This window comes from Macaca fascicularis, chromosome 3, assembly GCF_037993035.2.
Source record: "Macaca fascicularis isolate 582-1 chromosome 3, T2T-MFA8v1.1".
In the NCBI taxonomy this organism is placed as follows: Eukaryota; Metazoa; Chordata; class Mammalia; order Primates; family Cercopithecidae; genus Macaca; species Macaca fascicularis.
Window position 1 is genome coordinate 26,860,319 of NC_088377.1, and position 17,440 is coordinate 26,877,758.

The 17,440-nt window shown below is 35.6% G+C and overlaps 1 pseudogene; it reads right to left on the reverse strand.

Moving 5' to 3' along the window:
• Positions 1–15,931: 15,931 nt before the first annotated feature.
• LOC102115212 (farnesyl pyrophosphate synthase pseudogene) lies at positions 15,932–17,021 on the reverse strand (annotated as a pseudogene).
• Between the last annotated feature and the right edge of the window lie 419 nt (positions 17,022–17,440).

Consider the following 17,440-nt stretch of genomic DNA (forward strand, 5'->3'; position numbering starts at 1 on the left):
AGAATATATGGATGAACTGAAATAAATCACAATTTGCTGTGTAGTCAATTAATAATATTAGAAATCAAATAATAGATGTAAGAATTTTAACATGCTCATCTTCCCTGATACTGTTAGCATATTCGTGACATGGCAAAGAGGTGTAGGAGAGAACACATTCCCTACAATTTGGTCACAGTGAGGTCCCTACTACTCATGCTTCTGACACTCATACATACATTACATGTTCCCTCAATATCATGATATCTGAATATTGGAAATAGAGTAGTAGAAGGTACCACTACAAAAATGACATTGAAACATTTGTATATTCAATATGGTACATGAATTCTGAAGCTTAAGATTTTGTTGTCTTTGTACTGTGATTGAGTTAAAAATTATGTTCATTAACATAGGAAGTTAATTTTTCTGAAACAATTAAAAGGATATTACATTATCACGTACGTATCTGCCTACTTTCACCATTCCCATTAATTATTTGAGTCTTACTGCAACCATGGCAGTGTACAATAAAAAAATCCAAAACCAAAAGCAAAACAATAATAAAATGGAATAGCAGGGAATAATCTAGTCCAACACTTTTTTAAAAAACTTAACAGTGAGAGTAGCATTAAAAGAATATCAAGTTTATCATTTAAAGTCAACTTAATACATTGCTATCTAATATATCAGCTCTTGGGAGGGTATCCTTGGGGACTGAAACCTTCCTTGCATGATCTCAATAGTGAGATAATATATATTTTTTTCCTTCGAGTAAAATGAGCTAGTTATTTGACCTTTACTTTCACTTAACTTTGCGTTATATAACTGTCCTTAGTCAAAAGAGTGTTATACAAAATAAGAATTAAAACACTTAAATAACATTTTACAATTTTCCACCACTTTGTTCCCTGGATTTTGATATGTAACATTTGGGATGCCTAAATATCCCTGAACATATTGACTTTTTTTTTTCTGAGAGAAACTCTTCTAAATGTTTATATTAAAACAAAATAAAATCAAAAGCCTTCAAGTCATATAAAATAATTTAGAGAATGGTACTCTGTGTTTTCTGAAAATCATGAAATGATTTACTTAAAACTATTCATGATAAAATTTAAATTTTATATTGAATTTCATCATTAACATAAATTTTTGAAGAACCAGTCTCTTATAACTGAGAAATTTTAACTACATATTTTCACCAAAATATTTCCAATAAAAGCTGAAAGATGTTAGGCCATCTGCTCCTTGTAATCTTATATATTGCTATCATGATAATGACTACCTAGTTTAGGAGACTTTATAATGTAAATTGTAAAGACTATACATAATGATTTAGGCATGTAAAAGCAATCTAAATGCATTTAAATTGAAACAGTGTTTATTTGATAAAATATGACTAATAATCACTATCAAAAATTCCCTTCAAGCTATTGATTTAACTTAAGAAATATTTTCAGATAAGCACTGTAAGTAGAGAACACAATTAATGATGACAGTATCCTTGGAAGCATTAGAGGCTATCATGTATTTCAGAATTTATCATGAATTGTAAGCTAGGCTATGTGTATTTTAGACATTAATTTATTTACTATTCTTTTGGCAAAAAAGATATTTTTATACTTGCAAGCCAATAATATTTATAAAATATACCATAGGATGTAGACAGATAGATAAATGCAAAGTATTAAAGCTTTTCAAAATTTCTCTTTTGTGTATTTGAGAACTATTTAAAACAGTTGACTTCTAGCTTGACTGACAGTCTAATTCTTATGCATTAATTACAAATATAGCCTAAAATTTTATAATTAAAGATAAGTGAATTTTTATAGAAATATAGTTAAAGTACAATAAAAGGTGCTCATTTCATATTTTAAAGTTCAAAATTAATTAGTCCAACAGAGTACAAGTGTTCAACCATGCATGAATTTTATTAATTTTACCAGAGGAAATAAAAACGTTGTAAAAACAAAAATGAACAGAAAATTAAGTGTCAAAGAAACTAAAAGATTCATATTGACCTTAATTGCTGCACAAATTCTGGACTGAATTGCCAGTTGCAGAGTAAGCTCAATTACAAAATCATTCTAGTTTATTCAGAAAACTGGCTTTCAAAATTTCAGATTAATTTCATATGTATGGGTGGAGATTTGGTTTTAAATCTAAAGAAATACAAAATTTGTTGATAAAGATTATAAGTAGTGTTCCTACAATAAGCAGAGTGCGTCAGCAATTTCAAAGTCAAATAGATTTTAATCAAACATTTTTAAAAAATAGTATTTAATATGCACCTTTTGTTCTCTTTATGAACATAGTATTTCAACCTAGGCAGATGAGTTTAATCTAGTAAATTATTCACTTAACCATAAACAATGTTTAATGATGGTTTGACCTCAAAAGAAGAAATAGTAAAAACAATTGTTCATGAGAAAATATTGTTTAACAATGATATTGTTTGAACTGAATTAAAGCCCCAGCAAAATATAAGTTGAGGGCATATTTTTCAACAGATCACTTTAATATTGTAATTAATATTTGAATGTAGAGTTTTCCTAACAAGGTGGTTATCCAACCCCATTTAGAAAAAAATACTATATGTTTTATTTCCTTCATATTTATTATATAAAAATATAAGTTCATGCAACAGAAATTAAATAACTTATCTGACTTATTCTTTGGGGAAAATTTCCTGATGTTTAATTTGTTCATTTTTTAGCTGTGTTTTCACTTCATGTACAATCATCTTACCCATCGATGTTCCAAATTAGGCTTGTCGTATCCTTGAAGAATTAGGAATTGCTATTAAAAAATACCCATAGTCAGTAGTTTTCCTATATTTACAACAAATGTTTTCACTATTTTTGATGTATTTTGGAACTTTCAGCAAATTGCTTTTGGTTTTTGATCTATTAGATGTTTCATTTTAAAGTAGCCCTTCAATTTCTAGTCTTCATATTACAGTTGGGTAATATGTTGATTTTGTTTTGATTTGACCTTCAGTAAATTCTACTTCTATATTTTTCTTTTTAATACATTTTCTTCCAAGTACATATTTAACTTATATGCATATATAAATGAAGTTATACAGAATTTATTTTGTAAATATACACACCACAAGCTGGAATAATTTCTTTTATATTTTCACATATACATAGGCTTTTCAAGAGGGTGAAATAGTTTCATAAGACTTAGCTTGAAGAATTCTATTTATAAAAATCTGTATCTTTATATATTTGTTTTGTTACTGCTCTCCATTTCTCTTCATCATTAACAGCCACCTCCCCAAGCTACATGATACAGGAATCATTCTCAAAGAATCATTTAAGCGCTTTGCTTGTAGGTCACTGCTGTAAATTGATTCTACACACAGCAGTCTAACGAAACTATATAAAAATCGTTTTGTGATTTCAAACCACAGAAACATGTGGATGTTCCTTTGCTACAAGATGAACTTAAACCCTGGTGTAATTCTTTGTCTATTCACATTATCTTTTCTAAATAAAGTAGCAAAACCATGAAGCCCAGAGAGAGTTCTTGGGTTAAGTGTTTGTGTAACTCTTTTTCTCAGTATGCAATTTCTTAAGTCTCCTCTATTTCTTTAACTGACTCAGTATATATCCTCATTATATCTTTCTTTAGCAATGCTTCAAAATACTTTCATTAGTGAAAAGGCTCTTTGCTCTGAGACCAAGTGATAAAGGTGGAAATTACATGACTAGAAGAAGAAAAGATGCACCCTAGGAATACAAACCCATTTTGCCTTCATAATTTGGACAAAATCATTCAGTGAGCTAATGAGCTGTGAGAAATGAGCTACATCTTAAACAAATTGTTTAGTACTTAGTGCAGAGAATGCTTTATCAGGCTTGGTCCTACCATTTGAGGGTTGTGTGTGTTGAAGAATTCAGAATATGCTTAACATGTCTTGTATTTTTAGAAAGAGTCAGAAAAAGAGGGAGAATTGTCAAGACACCAGCGCCAGTGTTGTTTTTCTTTTTAAAGAAATATACATTATTTAACATGCCTCTTTATGACCAATAGTATTTTGCGTTTGTGTATCTGTTTTTATACACAAAATAACTAAAGAAATTGAAAGATTCACATTGACCTGAATTCCTGCACAGATTCTGGATTGAACTGCCGTTTGCAGAATAAGCTCAATTACGAAATCATTCTAGTTTATTCAGAAAACTGGCTTTTAAAATTTTAGGTTAATTTTATATATATATATGTATATATTATATATATATATAGAGAGAGAGTTGCATTAAAATCTGAAGAAATAAAAAATTCATTGGGTGAAGATTATATGGTGTTCCAACAATAGGCAGAGTGTTTCAGTAATTTCAGAGCCAAATGGATTTTAATCAAAACATTTGTTAAAGTTAATATTTAATATGTATCTTTTGTCCTCTTTAAGAACATAGTATTTCAACTTAAGTGGAAGAGTTTAATCTAGTCAATTATTCACTTAAGCATAAATAATGTTTAATGATGGATTGACTTCAAAAGGAGGAATAGTAAAAACAGTTGTTCATGAGAAAATATTGTTTAACAACAATATTGTTTGAACTGAATTAAAGCACCAGCAGAATATAAGTTGAAGGCACATTTTTCTACAGATCAATATAATATTGGATAGAAATAAGGAATATTGGTAGGAATAAAGAATTGCTTTATTCAAAACAATTTCTCGTGGTTGACAGACTTCATTAGAAGACCCTGCTTGTAATTGGAACAGCTGATGTATAGAAAAATAATTACTCGAAATTGGCAGTGGGTCTAAAGCTCAGCAAAATGGAAAGGTACAGATTCAATTAAGTGTTAGGTACCACAGATTAAAGAAAGTGTAAACCAAATGCAGAGAAACAGAGAGGATTAGAAAAAAAGGCTTTCTTCCTAAGCTCCTGCATTCCAAGGAAGGAATTATTTAAAGATTGTTTTACAGAAACATGGTGAAGCAGCTGCTCCATGTTTCCCATGAGGTCTAAAAGGTAGAAATTGTCCTCTATTTGCAGCAGGTAGATGTTTTTTGTTGTTGTTGAAATAAATAGATTTTGATTCCATTATTATGGAATTACTGTGACCATACTATTTTTATAAAATGCATAGGTAAAATGAGTTTTAACTACAAGAAAATACTGACAGCAACAGAAGGCAGCCAAATGCCTAGGCAGATAGGGGCAGGTATCCAGTGAAACCCCACCTCCCATCCGAAGACAGTTTAAAGCCTGACACCCAAACGACAAGTTAAATCCTCAGACCTCCTTGGACTGGATTGAAAATGTGTCCTCCTGTTTGGCATCCTTTCCTCTGATTGATCACCACCCTCCACCTATTTTAACTATCCCCACCATTTCCTAATTGTGTTTTCTACACTGTTGTGCCCACCTTTGAGTGGTGTCTTCATGTTAACATTTTTTGCATACTCACAAACCAATCAGCACACACTCCCCTCCCCGTGCCTATGAAGGCCCCAGACTCAGTAGAGAGGGAGAAAGCCTGACTTCAGGGAAGAGACACCCTGACTCTGGGGAAGATGATGTCCCCTTCCCACTCCCTCTCCAGCTCCCCTCTCCACTGAAAGCCCTTTTCATCACTCAATGAAATTATCCACCTTCACCATCTTTAATTGCCCATGTGACCTCATTCTTCTCATATGTTGGTCAAGAGCCTGGGACCTACCGAGGGTGGGTATCCAGAAAGGCTGTCATATTGGCCCTTTGCCCTTGCCAGTGGAGGGCAGCTGCCCCAGGCAATGAGGCAAGGGGCCAAATGAGCTGCTAACACACCAAGGTCCATCAGACTGCAGGTGGCAGAACTAAAAGAGTTCTGTAACACCTACTCTGGGGCTTCTGGGTTGTGGGCACCCTCACCTGGGTGCCGTCGCATTCCCCTTGAGATAACACACCTGGTCTGGCCATGGGCCCTGCATGGAGCATGATCCTGTGTCAGTGCCCAGAGCAGCCGGCCAGATCCCACACTCACTCGCTCACATGCTCCTTCTCACAAGGGGCTGAGCGCAGTGGGTCAAGTAGACGGAGAATCCCTGTTGGGGGTATGGCAAAGAAGTCAAGAAAAATCCTGCACCAGTGTCACTGAACATTTTCTAATGTATTTCCGAATAATGTATAGAAAATCTAAGAGGCACAGCCACCCATTTCTAGATAACTATGAAAATGACCAAATAATGCAGTGGAAATATGCCTTGTTCTTATTGCCAAGTGGTAAAAAATGAGATCTAGTTACACATGTGTCTTCATTAAAAGATGATGTGTTGATAAAATACTAAGAGCAGAATATACTTAAAATGTCACACATGAAATTTTGATATTTTATGTTTTAGGTAGGAACAATCTTTCTTATATTATAATTTTATTAAACAAATGCAATGTTTTTTCTCATTTCATCAACCTTTTTTGGTTGTAGCTAAAAGTAATCATAATAGCTGATATGTATCGACTATATACTTGTACTGTGGCAGAAGTTTTTAGCCCTTCACTGAATCCATTCTTCTGTTTTTACCTAGGAATAGGGTTGCTCCTAGGCATGTGGCTTTCTGGCTAGAGAATTCATTTCTCAGCCCACCTTAGAAGTAGACATAGCCAAATAAAATTAAATTATCCTTCGGGAAAGTGAATGGCAATGAGCTACTTTGGGGTCTGGCTCTATAAGACTGTGACCTCTTCCATATGCTGTCTTTCTGGTTCCTCACTTGATGGAACCAGACTCCAGCGACCACTGTGCAGCACGCATATTATCCCAGGTGTTTGCTACTGCCTCCCAGGAAAATCGTTATATGAAAAAGATACGCTTCCTTGTTTCTTTTTCTTTTTAGTTAAAACACTACTTTTTAAAATAAAAAGTCATAGTGGTTTAGGCTTTTATTCCAGCTAATAAATTTAAAGTGTGCCTTGCAATTTTCTAAGTACTTTCCATGAACTTTATCATTTAATCATCAAAACAGTTTAAATAGGTGGGTACTTTTATTGTCACCCTGTTTGGAAAATAAAGAAGCTCAGATTTATGTAGATGAAGTAATTTGCCCATTTATTCTGCTACTGCCATATTTTGTTAACTCTAATATGCACATTTTTTTTTCCAAATCACAACATCTCTGAACTCAATATACATCTTGAAATAATTGTAATCCTGCAAGTCATTTGCAGATGGTGGGGGATAGTATGTAGAATAATGATACCCACTAAAAACTAATGTATTCAATTTGGTAAAACACAGTAGACATGGCTGTAGGCGTTCAAACCCAGGCAGCCTTCCTTCGGAACTCTTGAACTAAAGCATTCCTTCACTTAAAAAATGAAATTATTTTAATGTATATAAAAATGAGACAGTGTTGTATGTTTTCCAAGTAGATTTGATTCTATTTATCTTGTTTTCCATATCTCTTCTAGATAATTTATCAAATTACTTGATAAATAACTTTTATCTTCAAGCATTAAAAAAAATGCCCCTTTGAAATATCCGAACCAATAGTGATAGGTGACAAGGATATTCCAGCTTTTTCTTTATATTATAATGGCAAAACCCACAATTGCTTTTGTACCAACCTAACAGTTCCTTGTGATGCAAGAATATAACAGAGGGCTAAATCTCCATTTCTTGGGATGTCTGCTGCTGTAATATGGAATTAATGAATCTGGTAAAATATATGATTCACAAGTAGGACAGGTTTGAAAATGTCAGTTTTCACAAATGAATACATCCCTACTAAGTTCCTGCCAAGGTGATCATGCACTTTTCCCTTCTTTCTTCCTCCTTATTTCTCTCTTTTTCTCTTTCTCTTTCTCTCTCTCTCTCTCTCCCTCTCTCTCTCTCTCTCTCTCTCTCTCACCTTCTCACTCGCCTTTCTTTGAAGATAAAATTTCAGTCATTTGAACGATTTGGAAATACTTCTGGATGATAAAACTACATGATGAATTTTAGTTTATTTACAAGATTCTGAACTTCTTGAAGATCATCTATGACTTAAATGTCTCTCTGTGCCACAGCCCTTTGTCTCGCGAGTCTGTTAAATTTCACTGCTTTTGAACAAACAGGGTGGTACAAACTTCTTCAATTGCTTAATTCAATGATCTTGAGCACTTCCTTTGTAGCAATTAGTATTTCCGGCACAGTTCAAGTGCAAGAAGTACACTTATATATACTAGGGGTATCCTAAAGGATAAATTATTTAGGTAATCACATTGAAGAAAAGGATCAATTTCCATTACATTTTTGTCTCAGTGTTTTTACTTTCCCTCACAAATTTCGACTGTGTTCATCAAAAACAAACAAAAAACACTTAATTTCCAATAATACATTTTTGTGTAATTTAATCATATAGACACATGATTTCAAATAACCATTCTCCTTCAGAAAATTGCCCCTAAAGAAATTAGGACAAATAGTAAAATGTTTAAAAATATTTTTAAAATACATGTTTGTAACTGGATTTTATAGGCAATAAATGGGAAATGATCTCTGATTTTATACCTGAAAGTAAGTATATCACAATAAAAGAGTAATAGTCTTTGAGTTTTGATAACAGGGCATATTTTTCTCTTTTATTTTCCTGTTATTATAAATGTTATGTATAGGTCTTTGTAGTAGAAACTATATAGGAATAATGAAATATCATTATAGGAATAATGAAATATCATTATAGGAAATAATGAAATATCATGTGATGCTTTTTGAGGGCTTGTAAGGGCTAATCACTATGCAACACCATTTATAAATTATTACTTCCATTATTCAATACAAGATTATGAGCTATTGTATTATTATTCTCATTTTCTTTCTGAGTGGATAGTGCAGGGAGGTAAATTATTCAAAACATTGCAAATCAGAGGAACCTGGACTGGAACTCATGTAATTATAGAACTGCCTTTTGACTAATTGGTTATATCATTTCCCCTGAAAAAGTTGAACAAACAATATTCCTGTACTCAAGTAATAGGGCAAATAGTACACACATGGAACATTGCTAAACACTATTTGAAAATGAAAATAAAAATAAGCTTGCACTGAAAAAAGACAAAAAGCTCTCTAATTAATCAGGCTACGGGGAGATAGGGATGGACAGGCACAGAAAACAACAGTTACAATAGGAAGCCATCTCATGCCACTCAGAATGGTGATTATTAAAATGTCAGGAAACAATAGATTCTGATGAGGCTGTGGAGAAATAGGAACGCTTTTACACTGTTGGTGGGAGTATAAATTAGTTCAACCATTGTGGAAGACAGTGTAGCGATTCCTCAAGGATCTAGAACAGGAAACACCATTTGATGCAGCAATCCCATTACCGGGTATATAACCAAAGAATTATAAATCATTCTGCTAGAAAGACACATGCACACGTATGTTTATTGCAGCACTATTTACAATAGCAAAGACTTGGAACCAACCCAAATGCCCATCAATGATAGACTGGATTAAAAAAAAACAGTGGCATATATACACCACGGAATACTATACAGTCATTAAAAAGAATGAGTTTATTTCCTTTGCAGGGATATGGATGAAGCTAGAAGCCATCATTCTCACCAAACTAACATAGGAACAGAGAACCAAACACCACATGTTCTCACTTACAATTGGAGTACAATGAGAACACATGGACACAGGGAGGGAAACAGCATACACTGGGACCTGTCGGGGGGTGAGGGGCCAGGGAGGGAGAGCATTAGTATGAATATCTAATACATGCGGGGCTTAAAACCTAGATAATGGGTTTATAGATGCAGCAAACCACCATGGTACATGGATACCTGTGTAAAAAACCTACACATTCTGCACAGGCATCCTGGAACTTAAAGTAAAAAAAAAAAAAGAGAGAGAGAGAGAGAGAGAAATAAAACTCTAATTATTAAAAAAACACTAACAATGACAGTTTCAAAATAAAATAAATATAGAATAATAATAATAATAAAAGAATACAACGACTACTACATTAACAGGAAACATTGTCTCTCCCATGTTCATACTATGAGGATCTCCTTTTGGAGTGACTATTGCTTTCCTACCAATCACATTTCCAGCTCTATCATGCTTCTTGCGTTTATAACTGGAGATGCCCAAATACTACACCATCGTCACTTTATGAAGGCACCCAATGTAAAATTAATCCCCAATTCTAATCCTGCCTGAGAAAAAGTGGATCACCCAAAACTGATCTTTTCTTAAACCTTTCTCAAAATCATTCCATAGAAAGCCAAATCCTACAAAGACACTCCTGGTTTGTGAGATTACAGGTTTGTCCCTGTGGCCTTTTATAGACTAGACTTTACCATATAGATTGCTTTAATAGAAAGAAGAATATGCTAAATTCTGTTAAACATGTTTAAGTATTCTGTAGTTGGGGTACTAAAAAGGAAGTGATTACTTTACATTTCATGTGGAACCAAAAAAGAGCCCGTATAGTCAAGACAATCCTAAGTTAAAAAAAACAAAGCTGAAGGCATCACACTACCTGACTTCAAACTACACTACAAGGCTACAGTAACCACAACAGCGTGGTACTGGTACTAAAACAGATATGTAGACCAATGGAACAGAACAGAGCCCTCAAAAATAATGCAAAACATCTACAAACATCTGATCTTTGAAAAACCTGACAAAAACAAGCAATAGGGGAAAGGATTCCCTATTTAATAAATGGTGCTGGGAAAACTGGCTAGCCATACATAGAAAACTGAAAGTGGACCCCTTCCTTACCCCTTAAACAAAAATTAACTGAAGATGGATTAAAGAGCTAAATGTAAGGCTGAAAACCATAAAAACCCACAAGAAAATCTAGGCAATACCATTCAGGACATAGGCATGGGCAAAGACTTCATGACTAAAACACCAAAAGCAATTGCAACAAAAGTGAAAATTGACAAATGGGATCCGATTAAACTAAAGAGCTTCTGCACAGCAAAAGAAACTATCACCAGGGTGAACAGTCAACCTACAGAATAGGAGAAAATTTTTGCAATCTATTCATCTGACAAAGGGCTAATATCCAGAATCTACAAGGAACTTAAACAAATTTATAAGAAAAAAAAATAACCCCATCAAAAAGTGGGCAAAGGATATGAACAGACACTTCTCAAAAGAAGACATATATGTGGTCAACAAACATATGAAAAAAAGCTCATCATCACCAGTCATTAGAGAAATGCAAATCAAAACCACAATGAGATACCATCTCATACCAGTTAAAATGGCAATCATTAAAAAGTCAGGAAACAATAGATGCTGGAGAGGATGTGGAGAAATAGGAATACTTTCATACTGTTGGTGAGAGTGTCAACTAGTTCAACCATTGTGGAAGAGTGTGGCGATTCCTCAAGGATCTAGAACCAGAAATACCATTTGACCCAGCAATCCCATTACTAGGTTTATACCCAAAAGATTAGATATCATTCTACGATAAAGATACATGCTATAAAGACACATATGTTTATTGCAGCACTGTTTACAATAGCAAAAACTTGAAACCAACCCAAATGCCCATCAATGTTAGACTGGATAAAGAAAATGTGGCACATGTGCACCCTGGAATACTAAGCACCCATAAAAAAGGATTTGTTCATGTCCTTAGCAGGGACATGGATGAAGCTGGAAACCATCATTCTCAGCAAACTAACACAGGAACAGAAAAGCAAACACTTCATGTTCTCACTCGTAATTAGGAGTTGAACAATGAGAACACATGGACACAGGGAGGGAAACATCACATAGTGGGGCCTGTCAGGCGGTGGGGGCTAGGGGAGGGATAGCATTAGGAGAAATACCTAAAGTAGATGATGGGTCAATGGATGCAGCAAACCACCATGGCATGTGTATACCTATGTAACAAACCTGCATGTTCTGCAAATGTATCCCAGAACTTAAAGTATTAAAAAAAAAAAAAAAATTAGCAATGCTTGGTGGCAGGCACCTGTAATCCCAGCTTCTTAGGAGGCTTAGGCAGGAGAATTGCTTGAAAAAAAAGTCATTAAACCTAAAGAGTGTACACCATATATGTGAATACCATGGGTAACTTCAATTAACGTTTCATCTATAACTTCTCCTGGGCTCACATATCTGATTTATTGTAACTTCAACACTGCTAACTCACTGTACAGGAAAAATACCACACAGGTTAGTTTCCCTGTGAATATGAGCACTTTTATCACTTATCATTTTTTGCCAGGCTTTTTTTTTTTTTTTTTTTTTTTTTCCTAATGCTGGAATACCATTCTCAATACAAGAGCTACATAATATTCTATAACTTACCCTTTGTCTGTTGAGTCATTCCCGGAACCACCAAGACAGCCTTTAAGGACAATACTGTGTCAATTACTGTAATCACTTCCCGCTTCTTTCTCTCTTAGAAAGTTGCCATTTAAGTCACAGCTTCATTCTGAATGGTCTCTTGATTTCAAACCTCTTGTTGAGAGATTCACTGACTTCTCAAATAAGAGTCAATTTATTAATTTTCCCAGAGCTTTTGACATTTTTGTAAAAGTCACTTTCTCTTCACTTTAAATATCATTTTCACCAGGTAATCACTTGTCTATTAATTTAAGTGTAAAAATCCTTCTTAATGTTCTTTATTAAAAAATGTTATGTTCTTCTATTGCCTTGCCCTAAAGATGTCATAATTTTTATGGCATTCTACAACATACTTATTGATGTATTTGATGTATTCTCCATTTTATCTGTGGGAAGTAGTAATCTCCTCTTTTTTTTTTCCCCCCTTGCAGGCCTACTTTTTTTCATTTCAAATACTTTCTTATAATTCACTTAATACATTTGAACACTTTCTTAATGACTTCATAATTGCTAACTTAAAAAAAAAAACCCCTTTCAATTGGGCCCAGATTAGTTTTTCTATTACATGAAAGTTAATGACAATGGAAAATATCTTGCCTTGCCAAACATGTGAAGAAATTGCTCTTCAAAGTGTCTAATAAGTATTTTTAAATGCTTTGATGAGCCATGTCATTTCTATATATGCAAAATGATTTAAAATATTTATAAGGAAATTACTTTCTTTCCTATGCCCCACATTTTATTTGCATCAAATTAAGTCTACTTTCCTGACCATACAACTAGAAACTTCCTTCCATTTATTTCATTCTAGAAAGCTCTTGTCAAAGTCCCACTAACTACCTTGTAACTTACATATTTCTAAATGTATACCTAAAATACAAATTTCTCCAAGAAGACATTCACCCCTGCCCTCAATCCTTTCCTTAATCCCCACTGCCTTTTTTTTTTTTTTTTTTTTTTTTTTAAGTTTCTATAGCATTTGTCTGGCATTAAGCAGAAATTAGAATGGTGTGAAAATATTCATGGTCGCAGAAGGAACCAATCTTGTTAAACCTCTCATTTTTAATCATCTCACTTTCTGCTAAACACATTTCTCTCTTCACTATCATTTGCTACCTATGGTTTGTCTAAACCCATACTCATTATGCAAGGCCAAAGGTCCTTGCCTTAGCCACGCCAGAGAATTTGTTGTGGCGGCAGCCCGCAGCGAGTGAGAGGGACACGGATGGAGAGAAAACAAAACAAAACAAAAAACTGTGTGCTTTATTGAGCAGAGTGACGGTACAAAGCTTCCACAGCGTGGAAGGGGTCCCAAGCGGGTAGACAGTGTTCGATTTTTCGATCACCTTTTAAACTCTTTAAAGCGGGAAATACGTGCAGAGGGAAGATGTTCCCAGAGCGAGAAACAAAGGCAGCAAATTATTTTGTGACATGTCTTAGATTTTGAGGAAAACCGTAATTGTAACTTAGGTTTCGTCTATTTTATGGCCTTGCAGGAGCATGGCAAAGGGGACAGCATTTTACAGCACTTTACAAAGGATGTTTCCAAGGAATTGGAATTCGGAGCATAGATAAGGTCCGCAGCTCACAGAAAAACGGGCTTTTAACATTCCTTTTAGTTTTAGGGGAGAGGGGAGGGAGAGAGGACGAGGGGAAGCTTACAGCAAAATTTTCGCTGTTTATAGCTTTCTTGGGGAAGAAAACACATGCACAAATTCTGATGTTAGCAATATTTTAAGCGTATATCTTCAGTGTTATTCATCCAGCACCGAAGTAAGTTCTGATGCAGGAAATGAGTGAGTTTCACCGCTTTCTGAGCCCGTACTCGGCCCAGGAAGCCCAGCTGGCCCCTCCTTTCAATTACATCTTAGTTTGCCATAAATATCGACTTTACTGTCAGTGACTATTTTCAGCGTTTCCTAGCTAGGAAACAAATATCTACATTTTCTGCTCAATGCCGGTACTACCAAAAGAGTATTATTTCTGACATATCTGTTAATTGGACAGTTTCATTATGTCAGGGTAGTTGGTGGTCCTGTGATACTTCGGCCCCAAACCTCTTCCAAAAATCAGCACTAATAAATTGCTACAGTGTTTTAAAGCAGATATGTGTTATACACATTTATATCTCTTTCTTAATCCAACCATTCATGCATTTTTATTCTGAAATTATTTTTTCAAACAACTAACATGTGCTAGGACTGTTCATTCCCTGAGGATATGGATGTAAAATAGTTTTTCTCTTTTCATGAATATAGTTCCCATTTACACTGTAAAATGTTTGAGGGGTTATTAATTTGGTTTGTTTTCACATGCCTCAGAACAACTAGCAGTAAGATTTTCTACTGCATGTTCAATAATATTTTGTCTCTGTTTGTTTAATTTTTCCATTGCTAAATTAAATAAGCAGACGGTCATTTTCCTGAGACTGTCTCCCTACTTGAGTTCCTATGTAAACAACTGAAACCTAACTTAGAAGAATACTTTTTTAGTAACAGATAGGCAGGTTTCAGCCAATTACAAGCAGCTGAGTTTCAGCCAATCACAAGCAGCTGAGTTTCAGCCAGTCATTGGCTACAAAGTGATGAGATCATGACCAGTTTAAGCAAATGCCTACCTGTAACCCATCAAGCTATTTCTATCTTTCAATAAATATGTGGATAAAACTCTGTTCATGGCTCTCAGCTCTGAAGGCTGTCAGCCCCCTGATTTCCCACTCCATACTCTATATTTCTGTGTGTGTGTCTTTAATTCCTTTAAGGCTGCTGGGTTAGGGTCTCCACGACTGAGCTGGTCTCAGCCTGATTCTTTCTGAAATGTGTCTGAATATATTTGGTATTTAGAAATGCCAATATAATATTTTGAAACAATAAACACATACAAATATACTTAGAGAGAAACCATAATTGAAACACCATAAAAGGCGAGTTAAGATTTTAATATTTTTCTTTCGAAGGCTGATTTAGATTTTCTTTCATCATTCTTAACATACCAGTAAGGAAACTTGTGGGAAGATCCAATCTTAGGGCATTTGCTGGGAGTAAAGAAAATCACTGTGAAGTCAAAATCTATAATCAATTAAACCCTATGGCATGATAAAATTGAACTAAGCCACACTGTTAGCTACTTCATGAACCCCTCTCTAAAGTTATATTATTGGCTGGGCGCGGTGGCTCACGCCTGTAATCCCAGCACTTTGGGAGGCTGAGGTTGGCGGATCACGAGGTCAGGAGATCGAGACTATCCTGGCTAACACGGTGAAACCCCGTCTCTACTAAAAATACAAAAAATTAGCTGGACGTGGTGGCGGCGCCTGTAGTCCCAGCTACTTAGGAGGCTGAGGCAGGAGAATGGCGTAAACCCGGGAGGCGGAGCTTGCAGTGAGCCTAGATCGCGCCACTGCACTCTGGCCTGGGCAACAGAGCGAGACTCCGTCTCAAAAAAAAAAAAAAAAAAAAAAAAAAAAAAAAAAAAAAAAGTTCTATTATCAGTAATTTTAAGGTAAGAACGACTATTCCAAATAGAAATATTTGATCTTTTATTTTTGTATTTCATATAGTGACTATTATATAACATTTCTTCTCATTCACTCATTTATCATCAATTATTTTTACACAATCATATATTTTTTGAGAATCTCCCCTCATACCCTTGCAGTCTCCAGGTCACTTTTTCTGCTTGTGGATTTTGGCGCAAGCCCCAGAAAGATGGCTGGGGGCAAAGGCGCTGCGTACTGTTCAATGAGACCCATAATGTGACTGTAACTGTCTTCCTCGTACTGCAAGAACACTGCAGGCAGATCTAGTTCCTCATACGGTGCCTTCACCCGGGTCACCTTCCTGGCCTCCTTCTGCCCGTAATTTTCCTTCAGGATCTGGTTCTGTTCCAGAGTGGCCCGCTGCAGACACTGAACCAACAGCCGGCTGCATTTGGATGTCAGTGCCAACTTTGCTGGTCCCACTGGGGTCCCCAGAGAGGTCAAGGTAATCATCCTGAATCTGAAAGAACTCTGCCATCTCCAGCAGGACTTTCTTGGTATTGGCGTGCTCCTTCTCACACCAATTCCTGCCATGTACATGGCTGCAGTTACAGGAAGGTAGAAGGAGTAGAAAGCTGTCTTGTACTTGTTAATAGATTTATACCTCTTTTCAGTGAATCAGCCAAGATCGACAATGCCCTGGGGGGCTGTGATGAGGTCCAGGGGCTGCCCAATCCAGTCTGATAGGAACTCTGCAGAAAGAGCTCAATCAGGTTCAGGTAACAGGGCTGCTCCTGGCAATAGTGCTTCAGCAGGCTGTAGGTATACACTTCCAGAAGGATAGCATCACTGACGGCATCCAAATCTATGCCCGGCTTCTGATACCAGCAGATCTGTCCCCGGCAGGTAAGAGATGAATCTATGATGTTATCTGCCACCAGCAAGAAAGCTTGCAGCCGTTCCACACACCATCCCACAGTCAGGGCCCACTGGAGATTATCAGCATCTTGTTCCCTTGGTTCCATCAGCTCCCTGAATGCTACTAGCACCGTCAAACCCCGTGATACTTGCCCCCACTGGCATTGTACTCCAGGACCTCCTTGAGCCGGGCAATAGCATCTCCTGTCTCTGGGTGTCCCATCTCATCCTCAGTCAACACTCTAAAGATCTGGGAGGAGTGCTGAATGAAATTCTGCTTTTCTTGGTCATAAATATCTGATTTCTGGTCTCCATTCATTCTGAAGGAGGACCAAAGGGCTCTGTTCCTGGATGTGGGTTCCTGCTCCTATCATCTTTTATTAAATAACTTTCAGCATGGTAAAATGTGATCCTAATTGATTAACTAAAATTTTTACATTTTTTTCTTTAACCCCAAGATATGTTGTAATTGCAAATCAATACAGTCTTTGGGGATGAGTTAAGCCGCAGACCCATATGGCACAAACCTTGATGACTCAATGACATTTCACTGTGAACATTAATATTGTGCTTTAGTGCTACCCACTCTTTTGCTGGTAATGCTTCTGCCTCTACTTTTAATTATATTTAGCATGCCCTTTTATAATATGTGAGACATGGCTTATGGAAATATGAAGAGCATGTTTATTTCAACAACAACAACAAAAAAAAAAAAAAAAAAAAAGGAAGACTAAAAAGAATGCCAGCAATCCCAGC